The sequence below is a fragment of the Sinohyriopsis cumingii genome, chromosome 11, assembly GCF_028554795.1.
Source record: "Sinohyriopsis cumingii isolate HCF-2022 chromosome 11, ASM2855479v2, whole genome shotgun sequence".
Taxonomy (NCBI): domain Eukaryota; kingdom Metazoa; phylum Mollusca; class Bivalvia; order Unionida; family Unionidae; genus Sinohyriopsis; species Sinohyriopsis cumingii.
Window position 1 is genome coordinate 11,193,165 of NC_142971.1, and position 23,353 is coordinate 11,216,517.

The following is a 23,353-nucleotide window of genomic DNA, read 5'->3' on the forward strand; positions in this document are numbered from 1 at the left end:
GGGTGATTTTGTCCATTAGATCGTCGGGGTAAGTTGCTTGATTCTCTAATTGATTTCAATTTAATAAAATATCAAAACCAGTAAAAACCAGTAAAACGGTAAAAATTACATATTTTTTGAGATAATTTTACTGATATTTGAGCTAATTTTACTGATATTTGAGCTGATTTTACTGATTTTTTCTAATTTTTGTTGGTTTTGGTATTTTATTCAATTGAAATCAATTAGAGAATCAAGCACACACACCCCCCATCTGATGGATAATTCAGAAAATAAAATAAATAATAAATCTGAGTACCAACTAACCCAAATTTGATCATTTTACATAAATCTGAGTACCAACTAACCCATCAATCTCAGAATAAATATATAATATTTCAGAATAAATATAATCTCAGAATAAATATAATAAATCTGAGTACCAACTAACCCATCAAAATTGCAAATTTGATCATTTTACATAAATCTGAGTACCAACTAACCCATCAAAATTGCAAATTTGATCATTTTACATAAATCTGAGTACCAACTAACCCATCAATTTCAGAAAAAAATAAAATATTTCAGAATAAATATAATCTCAGAATAAATATAATCTCAAAATAAATATAATATTTCAGAATAAATATAATCTCAGAATAAATATAATCTCAAAATAAATATAATATAATCTCAGAATAAATATAATCTCAAAATAAATATATTTCAGAATAAATATAATCTCAGAATAAATATAATTTCAAAATAAATATAATATTTCAGAATAAATATAATCTCAGAATAAATATAATCTCAAAATAAATATAATATTTCAGAATAAATATAATCTCAAAATAAATATAATATTTCAGAATAAATATAATCTCAGAATAAATATCTCAAAATAAATATAATATTTCAGAATAAATATAATATTTCAGAATAAATATAATCTCAAAATAAATATAATATTTCAGAATAAATATAATCTCAAAATAAATATAATCTCAAAATAAATATAATATAATCTCAGAATAAATATAATCTCAAAATAAATATAATATTTCAGAATAAATATAATCTCAGAATAAATATAATCTCAAAATAAATATAATATTTCAGAATAAATATAATCTCAGAATAAATATAATATTTCAGAATATAATCTCAGAATAAATATAATATTTCAGAATAAATATAATCTCAGAATAAATATAATCTCAGAATAAATAAATAATAATTCAGAATAAATAAATAATAATTCAGAAATAAATAAAATATTTCAGAATAAATATAATCCCAGAATAAATAAATAATTCAGACAGAGTTGCTTTGGTCGGTACCCGCTGACATAATTTTTCTTAAGTATCTTATGCGGGTACTGATTGTCTTTTTCGTTTGATACTCGCTGGATAATCCCGATCTGACCTTTTCTACTGCGACAGAAAGAGGAACAAATTTATTTACTTGATCATCGCTCACCATAGCCAGTGACTGAAACATAACTGCCTGAATCCGCTTTACGAACTTATATTGAGATGATAGAACGTACTTATTTTCATTCTGTAGCTCTTCTAACGTTTCAAAATCAGATATTATTTTTTCAGGATTTAGTTCATCAGATATATTAATTTTGTTTTCTTCTAGTTTTTTGATAGCAGAAATAATGTCTTCGATATTTTCATGGTTCATTATATAATATATAAATCTTTAAAATAAAAAAAAATTATCCCTACAGAACCCCTATCGAGTCTTTAGCGAGTTCGTCGGGATGTTTCAAGGACAGTACAGCCAAGAACTCGCAGATTGCCATCGCATTCTACCAAGTTCACCAGGCACACAGAACATTTAATGAATGAAGAGCCCCTATCGAGTCTTTAGCGAGCTCAGATTATGCATGGACGGCACAAACATATATTATGAAATGGAACCTCTATTCGAGTCTTTTAGCAGGTTCAGTAAATATGCAATGAATGACGGCACAAACATATATTATGAAATGGAACCTCTATTCGAGTCTTAAAGCAAGTTTAAGTATGCAATGAATGACGACACAAACATATATTATGAATGAACCTCTATTCGAGTCTTTTAGCAGGTTCATTAAGTATGTAATGAGATGTAATGAATGAAATATATGTAATGAGATGTAATGAATGAATGAATGTAATCAGATGTAATGAGATGTAATGAATGAAATGAGATGTAATGAATGAAATGAGGCCATTTTCTCCGCTCAGCAGAACACCCACCCACCAAATAATCAACCCGTGGGAAATACAAAAACATGTATGTACCACGTTTGACATGATAGGATGGTGTTCTGAGAGCGGAGAGGGGCTAGAGGAGCCCCAATTAATTATAAAAATCGCAGTTATGCGTACACCACCGACAAGTTGTCAGCCATAGGGATTCGATCCTGGACCGCGAGCGTCACAGTCCAATACGATACTGATTGAGCCATCGAATCTTGTTAGAAACATATGTTTCGGAAGTTAATATATAGCTAAGGAACTAATTTCAAATATATTCACACTGAAATAGCGGTTTCTGAATAATAATAATTTTTACATTTAAATAACTACTCCTGCTTTAAAATAACGGTTTCTGAATTATAACAACGGTTTCTGAATTATAACAACGGTTTCTGAATATATCTGTATTATACAGACTGCAAAACCTGCGAAATCAATAACGGATTGTGAAATACACCTGTACACCATAACAACGGTTTCTAAGCTGATTGTATACAGCTACCTGCGGATCAATAACAGCGGTTGTAAAATTGCCCTGATTTCTCGTAATGTTGTATGATGGGAAATATTTAAAAACCATAAATATACTTCTACGAGTAATTAATTACGACGTAATTAGTTAAACTGACTAATTACGATCATAAAAATTCAAAAATATACGAAGAAAACTATATATTACAAAGTAATCTCCCCTTTATATAATCAAAAATTCAGTACTGTATGGAGGACATACCGTGACATAAATTAAAAAAATTAATTCAATGTGGTGATGATAGTTAATAATGTGGTGATGATAATTATTGATACTGAAAGATGATTTTCTGCTTATATTTCTTTGAGAAAGTAGATTTGGTTATATTTTCTGCGACGTATTTTACCACACGCGAGTTAATATCAAAATATTTCGCAGCCGCGTTCATAGACTGAAATATAATTTCTTTGCCAGTTTCTGTGTTTGTAGCCTTGATCACCCTTCTAGAAACTGTCTTACATCTTCCAGTATTACCACGTGCAGAGTTCACGCTTTGTGTGACAACACGAAGGTTGGATAAGGAGTTGTTCTGAGGATCCCCGTCAATATGATCAATAACAAAACCATCTTCGATCAATCCGTTGAAACACTCGTATGTGAAACGATGACAGAGATAATTTTTCCTTCCAGCAGTAAACATTAGATAACCAGTATTAATGACAAAACCAACTGGTCTTTTAAGCATACAATTTCTGATGACACCATTACGATCTGATTCGTAATTTGTTACGACAGGATGTGGGATAAATATATTTTGCTCCATATATGCAATAATATTATTTGTTTAAATCATTGTTTGTCTGAAATCTTGATATATAATCCTCCACGGATTTTATAGCGTTTTCACCATGATTATTTTTTTTGTCATAATATCTTTTAAGCTCTCTGAACCGTTTTCCCCCGCACTTTCCACATAATTTTGATTTTTCTCGCACTCCAATACCACACTGCAGACATGGTATTGGTCCTAGACTTCCTCGCCGTATGCCCTGTACGTGCATCCAACAAAATTCACCTCTACAGGATTTATTGCATCGATTTACTGAACCGATCATCAACCATCTGCATTGAGACATTGTATATATAATATTTTTTATTTAAATATTTGTTTTAATTATATGAACGAGTTTGAGAAATTATCCCAAGCTAGGCCTGTTAAGTATAAATTCAACCTCGACAGATTATCTTCTGATTTACCAGTACGAGATCTGGTTGATCCGAAAAATAAAAGTCTGATCTCGAAAATTCACGACGCCAAGAAAGCATTTTACACAGATGGTGCATCTCATACATGGTCAACGTTCAAGATTATTCGCAATACTGTCAAGGACGCCACAATGAATGACAAGCGAGCGGCAACTATCATTAACTACATCACTGAATACGAGGGCAATCAAAAATATTTCTTCAAAGTAAAATTTATTGTATTAACAGAAACAGGTAGTTGGATTATCCGTGACAAATATGATCCTGTCCTTGGTAATAATAAAACTGTCATATTAAGTAAAAATTCCAGACCGGGTCTATTGACGGGTATTGACAAACCGTATTATGAGCGAGAGTATCCTGTAACAGCGGTAATTTATGGAATTTATGAGATAAATAAAAAACCCAACGTTGATAAACTGGCACCCATGAAATTTTCAAGGTTAAATTGTGTAGCCGAACGAGTAATAGAACACTTTACAAACGCGATGCGTGGAAACGGATTAACTGATTTAAGACGTAAAAAAAATAAACTCGTGGGCTGATTCAGTTAAGGATACCGGTGCTACAATAAAAGATGTTGCTGAACTAGGAAAAATATTAAAATTTCCAATAGCAGTATCAACAATAACGGGAGAGGTACTGTACGAATCGAAATATAAATCGAAAGGAGCTTCAATAAATATTATTGATCATAACGCGCATGCATGGACCAGCGCAGTAACAATATTTCCACGTGATCGAACTGTTAGATTTTACCCCTCAGATAGTATGTTTGATTTTATCAATGAAATAAGTAAAAACGATCCTGTATCGGTATGGTTATTTAAAAGTAATGAGGAAGGTGAATTTGATCAGTTTGTTAGACCAAATGGTGAAATATATCGAACAGAATTCCTCCATGACGAGATGAAAAATCTCGCGGATAAGTTTTTAGAGTGCAAACACGCGGAAAATACTGACAAATTACTAACTAATTGTTTTACCGTTCCATCTGTTGCGGCTCATTTCGCTAGAGAACGAAATTCATGGAAACCAACACGATTTGATTTACTCGAGGATGTACGCGCAAGTTGCGTCGAATACGGACATGGCGGATTATGGAATACCAAGTATAATTACAACGATGTTATTTCGGTTGATATGGTTGCATGTTATCCGGGAAGTTTTCTAGGATACGGAGATTGTTCTGTATACTTTAAAAGATTCGGTCACCCTACAAACGAGATGACGCGAGTGGCAATTAATGGACCATTACCTGATTTTGATCTGACTGGATTTGCTTGTGTTGAATCATTCGAGCTTAACGAAAATCTTCACAAGATTTGTTATGTTTGGTTTGGTAGACATTTTTGTGAAAAACGTTGGGCACCTATAGTTTTATTACGATATATGCTAGATTGTGCGATACTGACATCGTTGGTGGTCAGTGAGGCGATTATATCATATCATGCACAGACCGAAGTTTGGTTGCCCATGCCAGATTATATCAGTGCCGATGAAGTTATTAGCGAGTTTAAGGAAAAATGTCCTGATGTTTCCGAAGATGATATTATCAAAGAAGCTCCTAAAATTCTCGAGATTAAACTCAAAACCGCAAAAGATCTCGGTAGAAAAATTATAGGTAAATTTACTCAAGGTGGTGCATATGATCATAAAAGACATCACGCACGATTAATTTTAGATGATGCCGAGTACGATTTTATAATCGCTGATACAACAGCGAGAAATATATTTGTAAATCGAGAAAGTGTTTATTTATCCGACGGAACAAAATTGGGCACGATCGTTAGTTACATAAATGACGTCTCCCCACAGTATACTCATCTAAGATCTTCCATGTTGGCTTATGTTTCTATAAATTTATTATCGATGATTAATAGATTTCCCAAGACCGCAGTCAGAGTCGCAACAGATTCGTTTTATATTTCGAGTAAATATTTAGAATCTGTTATGAAATTTACAAGTAATGATGAACGATGGGGTTCGTGGAGAATAAAAAAGGAAATATTACACAATTACACAGAATCAGCAGATGTTCCAATGAGAGATTTTTATCGTGAGGGTAATAAAATATCAGAAATGTCGAAAGCGCCATCGTTGAGTGATCCAATAACTAGATATAAGACAGTATATCTCAATGGACCTGGTGGATGCGCCAAAACGACTCGAGCAATTAATGTTTTTAGAAATTCAGATATGATCGTGCTGACACCCACACATAGACTTGCACGCGAGATGAAACAACGGCAAGTACAATCGTGCACGTATCATAGTTTCTTTCGGTGGCGCGGGGATACATGGACTCCTGAACGAATGAGAGAAAAATATATACCTAAAATAATTATTTGGGATGAGATATGCACGGTGTCATTAGATACATTAAAAACGTTTCTTGATTGGTTGTTGAAGAACAATACTGCTATTATAATGTGTGGCGATCATGGTCAACCGCCGCCTTTTGTTGGACCATCTCCACAAGATTGGTTAAAAAAGTTCGTTGATTATTACGAAGAAATAGATGATGATCATAGAGCTCTCGATGCAAATTTAAAGGAGTTTAAAAAATTAATCAGATTACAATCAAACAAAATTCAGTGTGAAATAATACGCGGAGTAATCTCAGAGACCTCAGTGGGTGATTTCTTAAATTTATGGAGACCCAACGATTTGATAGTAGCAAGCAGAAAAATAATCAGAGACGATTTACAACAGCAGTTATTTCAACTACATAAAGAAAAATATTCAGAATTACCCGTACCGTTGTGTTATAGACCATCAGATACACGAAAACAAAATATTAATGTTGATATTCCAGGACAGACTGAAAAACAGAATCTCGTATTAAATGATATTGTCGCCGTTGATGTCAGTGTGGTCGAAGATGCATTACGCGCTGACAAATCTCCATGGGTGTTGGGATACGCTATGACGATCCACTCGTCTCAGGGATTAACTATTTCTGACACACGAGTCTGGATTGTAGACGATCGTATCGAGTGGTCAAATTTAGTTTATTTAGCTGTATCAAGGGTGAGAAAAATATCTCAATTACGTAGAATTATAATTCCTGAAATCGTTGATAAATTTAACATCATCGATGATGATATAATAAGAAAAAAATTAATCGGATACAAACAATCTGATAAAAAAAATAAACGCGACTTTGATCTTGATGTTGAATTTATTATTGAGTTAAACCAGCAGCAGAATAATCATTGCACAAGTTGTAATTGTATAATGTTATGGCGATATTCGAGTAATGATTCAAGACAATTTACCGTAGACAGAAAAGATAATAGTCGCGGTCATACACGAGAAAATACCATGCTGACCTGTCTCGAGTGTAATCTACGTAGAGGCGCTAGTGCTAGTTAAGTGATCGCGCTGGTAATTCTGTATCCGTGGGGATTATTTGTAGTTGTTCACGTACAAATCCACGTTGAGGAGCAGCCGAATCTAATCTGTAGATTGCAGGTCTACCTGAGGATCTTGTCACGGTGGATATTTTGTGTTTGGTAACACTCCAAATAGGATCAGTCGCTCCCGCTTTACCACCTTCAAGTTCACCAGGCTCATATAAATATCTGACTGTGACATCACCCAATATTTTCTGTTTTTCAACATCTTTTCGTTGTGTTGGCATATTTTTTTTTGTGACTGCGCTAATGGGTTTCATGTTGGTTGTTCGAGTTATTTCATTATTTAATGCAGCTATCACGCTTGGTAATCTTGCAACCCATTCGCGAGATCTTTTATCCTGAATAAATTCCCTCGCTTATTGATATCCAAATAACCGCTCAGCCAGTGTTCGATTAAATCGCTCAACAATTGCCTGATCACGGTGAATTGCAGTATGACCTCGTCGTATTTTGGTATTATGTTGTTTCATCAACGATGATACTGGACCAAGAAATTCCTTACCAGGATCAACTTGTAATAATTGTGGCCATCGCAGACCACCTTGTGGTCCACCACCTCGTTGATAAATTCGTTCAAACGCATCGGCTACTTCAGATGATGTTTTCGTCGATAACGGTTCTGCTTCTTTATATTTACTTGCAACATCAGCTACGGTTAACGCGTACTTGTACGTTTTTCCACGCACAGTAACATGCGGTAAAAACAGAATATCAGCTTGATGAACTTCATTAGGAACTCTAACATCGAAATACGCGTACTGAATTTGTTTCGGTGGTGGTAGATAAATTTGCCATATTGCTTGTTTGGATAGCCACGTTTTAGCAGTAGAATGTTTAACCGCTGCTGCATCAGCAAGTTTACCAACTGCTGCTTTGCCTCTCCAGTATCCTCTTGGTGAATAATAAATCGATTCCATTTATACATTACCAGCCCCAAGCGCTAATTTACTTTTCATCGCGGATCTTACTAACCAATTAGCTAATTTTTCTTTGATATTTTTATTTTTTATAGAATCTAGCGCGTGAATTAATTTCACATCCGCAATATGTCTATCTTGTAGATTTTTACTTTTATACGCAACATCATGAGCGTGACAAGCTCGATCAATAGCGTTTATTGGTTCCTCGCCTGGTTTTGGTTGATCTTGATTATCGAGCCTGATATCAAGTCTGGTACCAGGACCGCAATAATTATATCCTGGCAGATGTTTTTCTCCGCTGTATTTAGCCCATGGAGTACCTGGAAACTTTGACATCAAATTAGCAATATAACCACCGCGCTTATTATGTAAAAATGAAAATTGTTTTCTACCGCACACAGAACATTTTCCACCATACGCTATTTTTTATTTTTTGTTGTAACCGTAGCTAAATCAACAGTTGGAGTTTTAACTCTACAGCATAAACAATATAAATTCATGATATAATATATATGGATATAATTGATTTCTCAGCGACAAGAAAACGAGAACCTGTTAAACACCACCCTGCGCTACCGAATTCCATCAGAATGATTATCATAGGACCATCTGGATCGGGTAAGACGCAGTTATTACTTAATTTAATAATGAGATGGTTGAAATGGGATAAATTATATTTAGTAGCACCATCCGCTGATGATCAACGATGTTATGATGTACTTAAAGATTTCAGTGCAAACGCGCGATTACTGGATGAAGGTAATGATGTTATAGAGTTTATAACCGATATTGATGAAGCACCGTCCGTAGATGTTTTAGACGGATTTATCAATAATTTAGTTGTATACGACGATGTGATGCTAGATAAACAATCAAATCCAGCTAGAATATTTTCCCGAGGTAGACATAAAAATACAGATGTGATCTATGTTACTCAACGATATACACAAATTCCGAAGGTGATTAGAGACAACTGCAACATTTTAGTTGTGTTTAATGGTGTAGACACACACATGCTGCGAAATATTCATCAAACTTGGTGTGGTGGTGACATGGATATAATTAAATTCAGAAATTTCTTCTCACGAGCGCAAGCTACTCCGCATGGATTTATAACAATAAATTTACATGATCCAAGAACAAGATATCGTGTGGGTCTTGATAAAATTTTTTAATTAATATAGCAGCAGAGAGGGCGCCTACCAACGTTGGTCGTCCAGTAATTAAACAAAAAAAAATAAATAAATACGTAGAGTACTTTATTTTTCAGCTACCTTTTCAAGCTAGGGTTTTATTGATGGGGTTGGTTTCAACAAAAAATAAAATCATCTCAAGGAAACGTTTATTTGTGAAAATCTGGACCTTTCTACAGATTTTAGTTTTTGTTTGTTTTATTTGTTTGTCGGAATTATATGGTCTGTTCGCCCTCTCTGCTGCTACTTTACTCACACATAGATATTATTAATACTAAAAACCTAATAACAGAATAAGAAACACGGACTACATATATTCAATGTTTGTTTTTATAACGAAAAACAATGATTATGGAATGAAAATGGACTACGAATGAGGACACGGACTGACTATATGAAAGGAAACTAAATCAATACTAAACAAAACCGTTTGACAGTACATCCTAGAGGTATAAACAGTAACGAAGACTCTGTAACGTAGCCACACCCAGCATCACAAATAAACCATTAACAACACACAAACAGAGGGGAACGATAAACCGTACAGAAAAATAAAATCGACTCAAGGGAGAAAAAGACTGTATCATGTATAAAGGCTAACAACGGCTTCTACAAACTACGCCGCAAGCGAGATCTGAACGAGACTAACCAGAGGAAAGGAGAATGAGTACAAACCGGGATAACATATGAACTATACCAATAAATAATACCTGATTACTTACTAAATTACCACGTTTTATAAATCTTAATAGGACTTGAGAATAGCGCTAAGGTGCAAAAAAGCTAATTAACACAGAATGGAAAACAGTATACCAAGGTATACAGAACAACTAACTAAACAACAACAAAAAACTCTCATACAAACAGAAACAAAAATACTCACACCTCTATAACTTACTAAAAAAAATACTGTTTCGGCAATAATAATCATTTTTCAAATTATACACCAGGATTACACAGGTAATAAATCCAAAATGAATTTGAACTAAACAGTGCTGTCCAACAGAGAAACTGGGAACAATAACAACAACACACTCACAACCAAGCTCCACATATGGGCAAAAATGACTCTGGCAAAGTCACCACACGAAGATATAATATCCACATCAAAAGGGAGGGAAAGCAACCCCTATATTTGAATGGTCTCATGGGGGGGGGGTAGTACCAACCTAAGTTCCAGGCTCGGATGACCTTGACCCAGGCCCATTGCCAGCGCATGCATAGGGAAGGGACTTCGTCACCCAGCCTATATTGGGATAAAAGAAACTTAGAAATTTGACGAACAAAACTGAAATAAACCCTTACAAAATTCTTCAACTAACCAAAAACAAAAACACAGACAATACAATTGGGTGGACAGGGAAACCTACAAATACACACTTTGTTTTGGCTAAATAAGGGGACCACATCTGTGTCCTTACCAGCTTTATGTGCTGGGACGGGAACCAGAAGTGCCAACACTCGCTTCAAGGACTTGCACATCTTCAGCTGTAGAGCTATCTAGTGTCGAATGTCCGGAGTATCCGGAGGGTCTAATGTCTAGGGTGTCCGGAGTGTCAGGAGGGTCTAATGTTCGGAGTGTTCCGAGTGTTTCGAAGTGTCCGGAATCTGTAGTAGCTGTGAAGCTTAACTGTAGCAGCCGTCGAGCTGCAACAAAGTGTACTGATGACGGAGTGTATCTCCGTATATGTAATTTGTTAGCCATGGGCTAATTTTGGGGTTCGTAAAACCTAGTATATCTTTCGGGACTGTAAAGATAAGTTGTATATCTGTCCCTCTTTTTATCACCATAATTTCCCTACCTGAATGAATACATTTTACTACATGAGTAAAATTTTACATCGTTTACTACCCGAGTAAACTGTCCATCATTTCATTGTCAAATCGTTATGAACCATTCACCACTTGTCGTTGTATATGCTAAATTAATTTATTTGTATTTTTTATCATTAAGTCTGTGCGCTTTTATGTTAATTAAATCCAATATTTGGATTATATATGCACGCACATTTTCATAATTAGTTGCGCATGCAAGTCATCCTTTATTAAACATTGTATTTGTATCATCGTCAAAAGTATTCTGTTGTGAATCCGAAAATCCCACCCGGTTATCTTGTTACAAATGGTGTCAGAAGTGGGATCATTTCGGATTTAACGGAACACTACTACCGTTTCATTATATCTGTATGCTCTTTTGTGTGTTGCAGACGCTCTTGACAAGACCGTGAGGTTGAGTAGACACATTACATTACTTTATTTCTTTATATGTTTCATGTTTTTTTTTGCCTTTGGATAAGGAAAATACGGTTTGTTGTAATAATCACGCATTTTGCATAATACTGCACTTTAAACTGGTCACACCAAACTTAGAAATTTTGTTCGTGAAGAACAGGCTAGGGAAATGGATCAAAGGTTAAAGGAGACTGAAATAGAAAGTGAAACCAAAAAGGTGTTGATAGAATTAGAAAAGCAAGCCGAGAGGGAGAATATAAAATTAGAAAAACAGGCCGAAAGGGAAAGGGTAAAATGGGAAAGGGAATCAGAGCCGGAGAAGATAGAATTGCTTAAAGAAGCAGAAGATCGGAAGTTAGAAAGGGAAAACAAGTATGGTTAGAAACTTTGGAGATGGAAGATAGAAATAGGCAGAGGGAGTATAAAAGCAACTCTGAGCTATTGCAAACTAAAACGGAGGGGAAACATGATGTTAAACAGAGAGGTCCAAACTTGCCCCATTTGAAGACGATAAAGATAACATGGATGGTTATCTAAACAGGTAAGAAAAGTACGCCACGGTACAAAAATGGAAGAAAGAAGATTGGTCGCTTCATCTTATCGTGTTGTTGAAAGGTAAAGCGTTAGACGTGTATTCGCGTTTATCCGTGGCCGATTTGCTGAATTATCTTGCGTTGAAAGATGCACTAGTGAAGAAATACGAGCTAACCGATCAAGGGTTTCGCAAGAAGTTTAAGTATAGCAAACCCGAGAGAGGCGAGACATTCATCCAGTTCGTCAGTAGGACGTGCAATTACTTGCAGTGATGGGTGGAATGTGGTAAGGTCATTAAGACATTTGAGGGTCTTATCGATTTCTTGCTTCGAGACCAACTACTGGCAATTTGTGGCAAGGAGTTATATTCGTTCTTGAGGGAAAAGTCCTTCACGAATATATATGACATGCCCATACAGGCGGATTTATTCGCTGAAGCTCGGGAAGGTTCTCAGAACGTCATCACGCGAGACAACAAAGGTGGGAATCAGGTCAAGGACCAGAAACCCCGGGAACCTGGAAAACCTGGTAGGGATAACCAGAGAAAAAATAAGGACAAGCAATATTTCACTTGCAAGGAGTGGGGTCATATCTCCTTCAACTGTCCTAAGCGGAAGGGACCAGTCCAGAGAGTTGCGGTAGCCACTGAAGGCAGACGGTCGGTAGATAGAAAACTCGATGTTTCGCAGCAAGTTGAGCGGGAAGCGGTGTACGAGCCAGTGGTGCGTGCAGAGATCGGTTGCGATGCAGTCCAATCGATCGGCACCTGTATTTTCTCCGAGGCACGGGTACCGACGGCAAATGGCACTGTCAACGGACAGGAAGTGACCGTTTTACGAGACACAGGGTGCACTGCCGTAGTCGTGAAACGGAGCCTAGTCCGCGATGATCAATTGCTTGGGTTTAAATCGCATTGTATGCTACTAGACCAGACAATTGACCACGTTCCTGTCGCAAGGATAGTTATCGAAACGCCTTTCTTGACCGGAACCGTGGATGCGTTGTGCATAGCCAACCCAATCTACGATATCTCCCGCAAAGAATTTCAGAATGAGCAAAAACGTGACGCGTCTTTACCTGCAACCGCGGAGAAAGTTTTATCCGGTACCGTGAAGAACTATCAGAACGGGGGGTCCTCTAGATTTTTACATCGCAATGGTTTTATGTATAGAGAGTATACTACGCCTGATGGTCGGAAATTCTTTCAGCTATCTATTCCCCAGAAATTTAGGTCACATGTACTCAAGGTGGGGCAAGAGTCGGCATGCCATTTGAGTATGAATAAAACAACGGTTAAAGTATTATGAGAATATTATTGGCCCAAGGTTAACAGTGACATAGCACGATTGTGTCGTTCGTGCAAGGCTTGTCAGAAAAAAACTGTCTCAAAGGAGTTGAACTTTGTCATTGACATGGAAGGTAGGTTCAATATGCTGAAACTCACGTAGAAAGACCTACACAAACAATTGATAAAGGGGTCTTGAATGTAGTATGCGTAGCGGTGATAGAGGACAGGTCGTGTGACGAATCGGAATTCGTCTTCAGTACAGAAATGCCTCTTGAATACCCCACTGACGTAGGGAAAGAAGGTATTGGCCAGATCAATGTATTCCCAGATTTATCAGTGGGTCAGCGTACACAGATCTTGCAGGTTTTGCCCCAATACCCTGACGTGTTTATGGACAAACCAGGCCATACTGGATTGATTCAACACGAGATCAAGTTGAATACCTCTGAGCCGATCAAAATTAAAGGATATCCAGTACCCTTTAATGCGCGGGAGACAATCAACGAAGAGGTGGGGAAAATGTTAGACCAGGAAGTGATCGAACCTTCCAGTTCCCAGTATTCGTCCCCCGTTGTGTTAGTCAGAAAGAAAGACGGGACGAACCGTTTGTTTTTGCATTGACTTTCGGCAATTGAACAAAATCACCGAGTTCGAAGCAGAACCAATGCCAGACATGGAAAGTCTATTTTCAAAGTTGGCAGGTCATAAATACATTTCCAAATTAGATCTTACCAAGGGATATTGGTAGATACCGATCGATGATAATGCCCGCGAGTTAACGGCATTCGCGACTCCCAAAGGTCTTTATCAATTTAAAGTTATGCCTTTCGGTTTAGTCAACGCCGGTGCGTCGTGCGTTCGTCTCAAGCGTAAACTGTTAAACGGTATGGAAAACGTCGACAGTTTCGTAGATGATATCTTTGTTTATACACATACATGGGATGAACACGTTAACTTATTACGGGATCTGTTTGATAGACTTCACACTGCAAATCTTACAGCTAATCCCACCAAATGTAGTATAGGATATTTTAGCCCAGAGTGTTTGGGACATCTCGTAAGTGGATTAGGTCAGTTGAAACCTCACCAAGATAAAATATGAGCAATCAGAGATGCACCTAGACCAGAAACTAAAAACAAATAAGATCTTTCCTAAGTTTGATTGGGTTTTACAGGAAATTTGTTTTAAATTTGTCCCCAATTTTGCGGCTATCGCCAGCCTATTAACAGACTTGACCAGGAAAGGGCAACCGAATAAAGTTCCCTGGGGTGTATGCCAGGAAAAAGCATTTAACGCTTTAAAACAGAAACTGGTAAGTGCACCAATCTTAAAGTTGCCAGAATTGAACAAACCTTTTGTGCTGAGGACTGATGCGTCACATACGGGTCTTGGGGCTGTTTTGCTACAGGAGCAAGAGGGGATGAAATTGCCCATTGCTTATGCAAGTAGGAAATTGCTCCCTAGGGAGCAAAACTAATCCGTGATTGAGAAGGAGTGCCTAGCCTTAGTATGGGGAATAGGAAAATTCCATACGTACCTTTTCGGGAGGGAGTTCACCTTACAAACGGACCATCAGCCGCTCTTATACTTGAACAAAGCAAAGGTCGCTAATGCAAGATTGACGCGTTGGGCGTTGTCTTTGCAACCTAACAGTTTCCGGATCGAGGCGATTCGAGGATCGGAAAATGTGAGTGCTGATTTTTTTAAGTAGGGTGTAATTAGCAGATCATTTTCGTTCAGTATTCAATTTGGAAGTTTTAACAATTGTTTATGTTCACATTCCGTGATTTCTCTAAAAGTGTTACCACTTTTTTTAGGATGGAGGTATTATCACTGAATTAAACTTTTATTTATTGAATAAAAATGTACTCGGGTTCCGTTTCTTGTGTACAACGATACCCGAGGATAATTTATGTATATTGTGTCGTATTTCGAAATAGTGAGTTCGGTTCATCCCTTACCGCACGTGCGAAGTGCTCTCGATGGGACGAACCGAATGCCTGCAATGCACAGACCGTGTATAAATGTTGTTGTTGTTGTAGGGTTTAACGTCATTTTTCAGCACACGATAGGCTATACAAGGCGGCCAGTATTAATGGTGGAGGAAGAACCACCGACCCACGAGAAGCTACTGGCAAGCTTTCTCACATATCCACATTGGCTGAATCCGAGACTCGAACCCACACAGACATAGGTGAGATGGCAGTGATCCGTAACGGAGAGCGCTTTAGACCACTCTGCCACTCGGGCCCCCCCATGTATAAATACCTCACCGTAGGTACATTTCTTTACAATATGGATAAGTCTTGCCAGCCGGCAGTCTGCTTCAAGGACTTACACATTTTCAGCTTTCGAGCTGTCTAGTGTCGAATGTCCGGAGTGTCCGGAGGGTCTAATGTCCTGAGTGTCCGGAGTGTATAATGTCTAATATCCGGAGTGTCTGGAAGGTCTAATGTTCGGAGTGTTCCGAGTGTCCGGAATCTGTAGCAGCTGTGAAGCTTAACTGTAGCAGCCGTCGAGCTGCAACAAAGTGTACTGATGACGGAGTTTATCTCCGAACATGTAATTTGTTAGCCGTCGTAAAACCCAGTGTATCTTTCGGGACTGTAAAGATAAGTTGTATATCTGTCCCTCTTTTTTATCACCATAATTTTGCTACCTGAGTGAACACATTTTACTACATGAATAAAATTTTACATCGTTTACTACCTGAGTAAACCATATCCATCGTTTCATTGTGAAATCGTTGTGAACCATTCACCCCTTGTCTTTGTATTGCTAAATTAATTTATTTGTATTTTTCATCAAGTCTGTGCATTTTTATGTTAATTAAATCCAATATATGGATTATATATACATACATATTTTCATAATTAGTTGCTCATGCAAGTCATCCATTATTAAATATTGTATTTACATCATCGTCAAAAGTGTTCTGTTGTGAATCCGAAAATCCCACCCGGTTTTCTTGTTACATATATAATGATTTTGACACTAACCTGCAGTGATTTAAAGTAATTACTATTCCTTATTTTTAGACGAAGAAGTTATCACGAGAGTTAATATTGTAATAACCAACCAAAGCCAACTCAGTACTGCAAGTTTCCTTATAACATCCGTGCCTAGAACTAATATTTCTTGTTGAAAGAAAATTGCAAATAGTAGAGGTCCGATTCTCCAACAGCTATGAGAACAAATGACAAAGTGAAACATATCTTTATTGCCAAATAGAATTTCACGTCCTTTTCCCAAACATGTGCCGATAACGTGTAAAATACAGACATTTACCTGACAGAAGATAAAATCCCCGCTGAGAACCAAAATCACTTGATATATGAATTAACCTTATATATTTAACATCTTTAGTAGGATATTTGAAACTGAGTGTGCTGAAAAAGCATCAAACTTCACACAATTCGTTCTTTTCATGTTGTTTCACGTTACATTAAAGATTCATGGACCTGTGCTATAATGTACCGTATCAATTTTAGCATCCGTGCTCAGAACCAACTTATATATTTATGTTTAGTAATAACTGAGTAAATTATATTGTGCTTTCCGCACATTTGCACAAGTCAAGTTATCTCCATTTAAATTGTTTTGCATCTCCTGTTACTTATGTAATAGAATTTACCATCTATTTTCTTTAATCCTTGCGCAGAAAAGATAGGTTTCTATGTAAGGTACCAATACACGTATAATTTAAGATATGCATCAGCGCTCAGATCCACGACATTCCTAAACAAAGATATCCTAATATAATTTCTAATTAGAAAAACTTTCATTTATTGAAAACAAATAAATGGCTGTAATGACATTTAATCAAACTTGACTAAAGGAAAAGCAACATCTGCATCTTTCATACCACCTGTCTCACGCTTGACTATTTCATTAACATTGACAACAGGAAAAGTAACATTTGCGTTCTCCCTACCCACGCCCCCATTCAAGTGCATACGCAATATAAATGAAATATACACACAGGTTATCTCTTTATATTCAGTACATTTGCTTCCACAAATTTAAGTTAGATTTATTGGCCATGAACTTTTAGATATCATCTACATACATACATAAAAATGTTCATCTTATTGACAACCGCACGTGACAGTCTACCTAAATCTATTTATTACAAGTTTCCTAATATCATCCGCGCCTGGAACCAACATTTCTTGCTGAGAGAAAATTGTAGAGGTTCGACTCCCACACAGCTATAATAACAAATGACAAAAAAGACGATCTTTATTGCCACATTCAAATTCACACCCGTTTCATGCGAATAATACGGACGTTTACATGATAGATGATACCATCCTCGCTGGGAACCAAACTAACTTCATATAGTAATTATCATGCTATAGTTAACAGCTTTACTAGGATATTTGAAGTTCAGTGTGAGGTAGATATCAACAAATTCAGTACAGTTCGTTCTTTTCATGTTGTTTTACTTACATAAAAGATTAATGGACCCGTCCTACAAAGTACAAGTCAAATTATCACCATTAAAATCGTCTAGCACCTCCTGGTAATATAATTTAGCATCTTTATTCTTTAATCATTGCGCAGAAAAGCATGGTTTCTATTTAAGGTACCCATACAAGTGTATTTGAAGATATACATCGGCACTCAGAACCACGACATCCGTACTCAAAGATATCCTAACATAATTCCTAATTAGAGACCTTTTAAGTTATTGGGAAAAAAATCTGGCTGCGACGACATTTAATAAACACTGACCTAAAGAAAAGTAACATCCGCGTCTACCGTGTCCCCCCTCTCTATCTTATTACAATACATTTGCACTGGAAATGAAATATACACACAAGTTATCTAAAATATTCAGTACATTTGCTTCCACAATTTTAAGTTAGAATTAATGGCTATTTACTCTTAGATATCATCGATAGACATAAATAAAAATGTGTTATTGACGTCAAATCTACCTTAGTACATTTATTACTGCAGGTTTCCTCATAGCATCAGCCCCTGGAACCAAACCTTCTTGTTGATAGATAATTAGAAATTATATACGTATATCTGCCATACACCCGAATAATGCATTGATAACATGTGTAATATGGATATTTATGCCATCAATACTAGCGTCACAGCTGGTACTAAAATGAAGTTCATATATTATCATTCCATACTAAATAAATTTACCAGAAAAATTTGAAATTCAGTGTGCAGTATTAATCAACAAATTTCATAATATTCGTTCTTTTCATGTTATTTCACTTACATCAAATTTTCCTGGACGTGTACTATAAAGTACCTATCAATGTTAGCATCCTTGCTCAGAACCTTTTTGTGTTTCTGTGTTTATAAATGCTTGAGTAGAATATAGTGTGCGTCTCCGAATCATCTCCTTCCTGTTCCTTAGGTAATCCAATTTACCATCTTTATTCTTTAATCGGTGCTCAGAAAAAAACGTGTTTTTATGTAAGGTACCTATACACGTATATTTGAAGATACGCATCGGTGCTCAGAACCACGAAATTCGTAAACAAAGATATCCTAATTACATTTCTAAGTAGACAACCTTTCATTGCAAATAGTAGAGGTCCAATTCCTATAAAGCAATCAGAACAAATGACAAAGGAAACACAAATATCTTCACTGCCACAGAGAATTCCACAATCATGTGCCGATAACCCGTAGAATACGGACATTCACGTCAACGATGATAACATCCCTGCTGGGAACCAACACAGTTTCATGCATGACTTACCATGACATATATAACATCTTTACTAGGTCATGTGAAACTGACGTGTACAGTACAAATCAACAAATTTCACACCGTTCTTTTCATGTTGTTTCAACTATAACAGAGACATCCTAATAAAATTCCTAAGTAGACATCATTTCATCTTCTGGTAAAAAAAAAGAAAAAAACAACAACTAGCGTAACGACATTTAATCAAACTTGACTAAGAGAAAAGCAACATCAGCGTCCTCCATGTCATGTATCTTCCTCCTCCTAATCTCTCTCTGTCTCTCTCTCTCTGGAAATGAAATATAGCCATACTGTATCTCATTATATTCATTAAATTTGCTTCCAAAAAGTAAAGTTAGAATATTGACTACGACCTCTATTTAGATATCATCGATAGACATAGACCAACAAGTTGTTCTCCACCTCTTTTTTTTTTTTTTTTTTTTTTTTCTGGCGGCGGAGACCAACGGTGTTATGCACTAACTGTGCCGAAGCGTCCGCCGGTGTATCGGCGGATTATTGGACCGCGCTATTAATTAATAAATTTATTTAGACTAACCTTTGTATCCCGACGGTAAGTATAATCCCTCTTTTATGATCCATTGCGTTAAATTCTTTAGAACACTCACTTTTTTAGGACAAATCCCTGTCAGAACAGAACACCTGTGTATTCATCGGCTGTTGATCTCAGATTTGAATTACCCACGCATGCGTGTAAAGCAGCATCGCCACATGGTAAGAGTAACGCGTGGAAACCGTCTAGCGAGGCATGTATCACTGAGAACTGACTAATGATTGGGTGGGAGCTGTGCCGTTACGGCAGAAATTTCGGGGGAGAGAGAGAGTGATGTGATTTTTGATTTTTAACGTAGCTTTAACAATTTTTCAATCATATTGCTACGATGTCTGCAATGTGGCAGTTTAAAGTGATGTCTAGCACTGGGGCATCATGCCGCAGACATGTAGCACGATGTCCCACCCAGTCACATTATCCTGACAGCAGGCCGACCAGTCCTAACACTAACCTCTTAATGCTGAACGCCAAGCGAGGCAGCTGTTAGTACCATTTTTTAAGTCTCTGGTATGACTCGGCCGGGGATCGAACCCACGACCTCCCGCATCCGAGGCGGACGCTCTAACTACTAGGCCACCGGAGCGGTTAGGAGAGAGAGAGAGAGAGAAACGTCATGTCAGAAATATGAGATAGAGTGAATGATAAATAAATTGTTAAAAGACTACAAACTGTATTCAGATGTGAAAATATGCTACACAATAATAATAATAATATTAATATTAATTTATTATTATTACTAGTGGTAGTATTTTCAATCATATTTAATAACATTTACAATGGTATAAATGGAAAGTTGACATACATACGTATCTACATATTATTACTTTACATTACTTATAAGAAGAACATGATTATTATGATGAACATTATTAATAACATTTGCAATGGTATTTATGAATACATACATACATACACACATACATACATACATACATACATGTTAATACTTAACATTACTTATAACATGATTAGTATGATGAACTTTATTAATAACATTTACAATGGTATTTATGAATACATGCATACATACATACATACATACGTCTGTTATAATTTTACACCATAACTTATAACATATGGATAATGTTATATTTTAATCAAAAACAATATTTTCTTCTTCCCACTGCATTGACAAGTTTTACAACAATTTAAACAACAATTACATTTGCCGCAAAAGCATATATTACAACTTCCCGCCGAACATTCTTTTAGGCCAGCGGGAAGTTTATCCATTTCGGGGATCCACAATGACTCAAGAATTTTTCTTCTTAAATAGACTTGCCGATTTTTGGCAACTTCTATCATGTTTTCGTCTGTTGTCGTCTTCATCATGCTTGTCCTGTAAGGTAGGAGGCAAGCGTAACCTTTTCTCCCATATCTGGCACATCTCCCAATCTCTTGACAATAGCTCAGAATGTTCTTTGGGCATCCCCAGTGAATAACGATATCTACATCGCTGATTTTGGATCCCCATCCGCCGATACGATACACCGGCAGACGCTTCAGCACAATTAGTGCATAACACCGTTGGTCTCCGCCGCCAGTCAAACAAAAAAAAAAAAAAAAAAAAGGTGGAGAACAACTTGTTGGTCTACGATAGACATAGATAAAATTGTAAATCTTAATGAAAACACCACCTGATGGTCTGTCTTTTTATTACTGCGTGTAATCTTAATCTCAGCATAAAAAGAAATATACACCACCCCCTCGATAACTCGCGCACAACAGATCCAAAAACATAGACCGCACTGTAAGCGAGATTGTAATTTATCGAGGGACCTCCTTAACAACATGAAATGATGCCATCCTTGCTTCACATCAAGAAAACCATGGGAGTGGGCTAACTGGTCTGTTTAATGACTGAATAATCATTTTAAAATCGTGTTTGAAATAATTTTCAATAAAGCGATTCACTTTAATGTAAAAATGACCTTTATTTTCAAGATGCCCAACTGCTGAGAGATCGATACAATAATTCCAACTGGTTTAAGCAACCGTCACGTGTACGCGGAAACATTGCTTGTTATATTACTGCTTTATGTTGATGTTTAGTAGTCCGGTTCCCTTAACCATATATTCCCTGCTGTTCTCTCTACTATAGTGGAATGCAATACAATACTACGCAGGGAACCAGACTAGTGTATGTGTTTAAATTCACAAGCAAACAAGATTCCTTTCATTTTTTAAGAAAAACAGAACATTTAGTTCGTGAAACAGCCGTCATCTTCGACAATCGCTTATTTTATTGTTCTATTAGTAAAATATTGATGCCATGATTTCATTACAAGTAATAGTGAAACTTCTTTTCGTCCATGTGGAATTCTCAGCGTGCCAATTCACTAATTACACTGGACAACAAATTTTTACAAAAGTCATGTTACTGAAATAAAATTAGTCAATTCTTATCAATTTTTATGTGCTGAACACGAATATGACAGTCAAATTGCAAAATTGGCTCTAGTTTTTTTGTAATCTGCAAGAAATTAATGTTTACATAACGAAATGCATTCCAATAGTAAAAGGTCAACTGTAATAGCCTACCTATAAAAAATCAAGTCATTGACTACATCTTAGATTTCTTCGCCTGTCTCTTGTACAGCTGTTCGGGAGCATCTCTGAGGAGTGTCCAGCAGTAGTCAGCCAGCATTGTAGTGGACCATTTTCCCTGGTATCTTTGTTCCATTGTTGCGATATCTTGATGAAAACGTTCGCCGTGTTCATCACTAACAATACCACAGTTGCTAGGAAAGAAATCCAAATGGGAATGAAGGAAGTGAATCTTTAGAGACATATTGCAGCCAAGTTTCTTATACTTCATCAACATGTCTTCTACTAGTTCCTTATAGTTTTCTGCCCTAACATTTCCGAGGAAGTTTGTAGAAACTAGGCGAAAAGCATTCCATGCTTGTTTCGCGTCACCTTCCAGCAAGTTGTTGAACCGGTCATCTTTGAAAAGCTCTCGAATCTGAGGACCCACAAAAACTCCCTCTTTAATCTTTGCTTTGCTGAGTCGAGGGAATTTTTCATGCAGGTATCGGAATGCTGGCAAAGTCCGGTCAATGGCTTTCACGAAGTTCTTCATCAAACCTAGTTTGATGTGAAGGGGTGGTAGCAAGATTTTCTGAGCCTCAACCAGAGCTGGGTGTTGGATATTCTTCTCTCCAATGGCTACATTCTGCCTGTGAGTCCATTCCTTCCTCATGTAGTGCATTTCCCTTGCTCGGCTATCCCACTCGCATAAGAAACACATGTATTTTGTATATCCTTGCTGCAGTCCCATTAAAAGGGCAACTACCTTCAAATCACCACAGAGGTGCCAGCTGTACTTGTTATACTCAATGGAATTCAGTAGCTGCCTTAAGTTATCGTATGTCTCTTTCATGTGGACAGCATACGCTACTGGAATAGATGGAAGAATGTTTCCATTGTGCAAAAGCACAGCCTTGAGACTCAGTTTCGAAGAGTCCACAAATAGTCTCCATTCTTGTGGGTCATGAG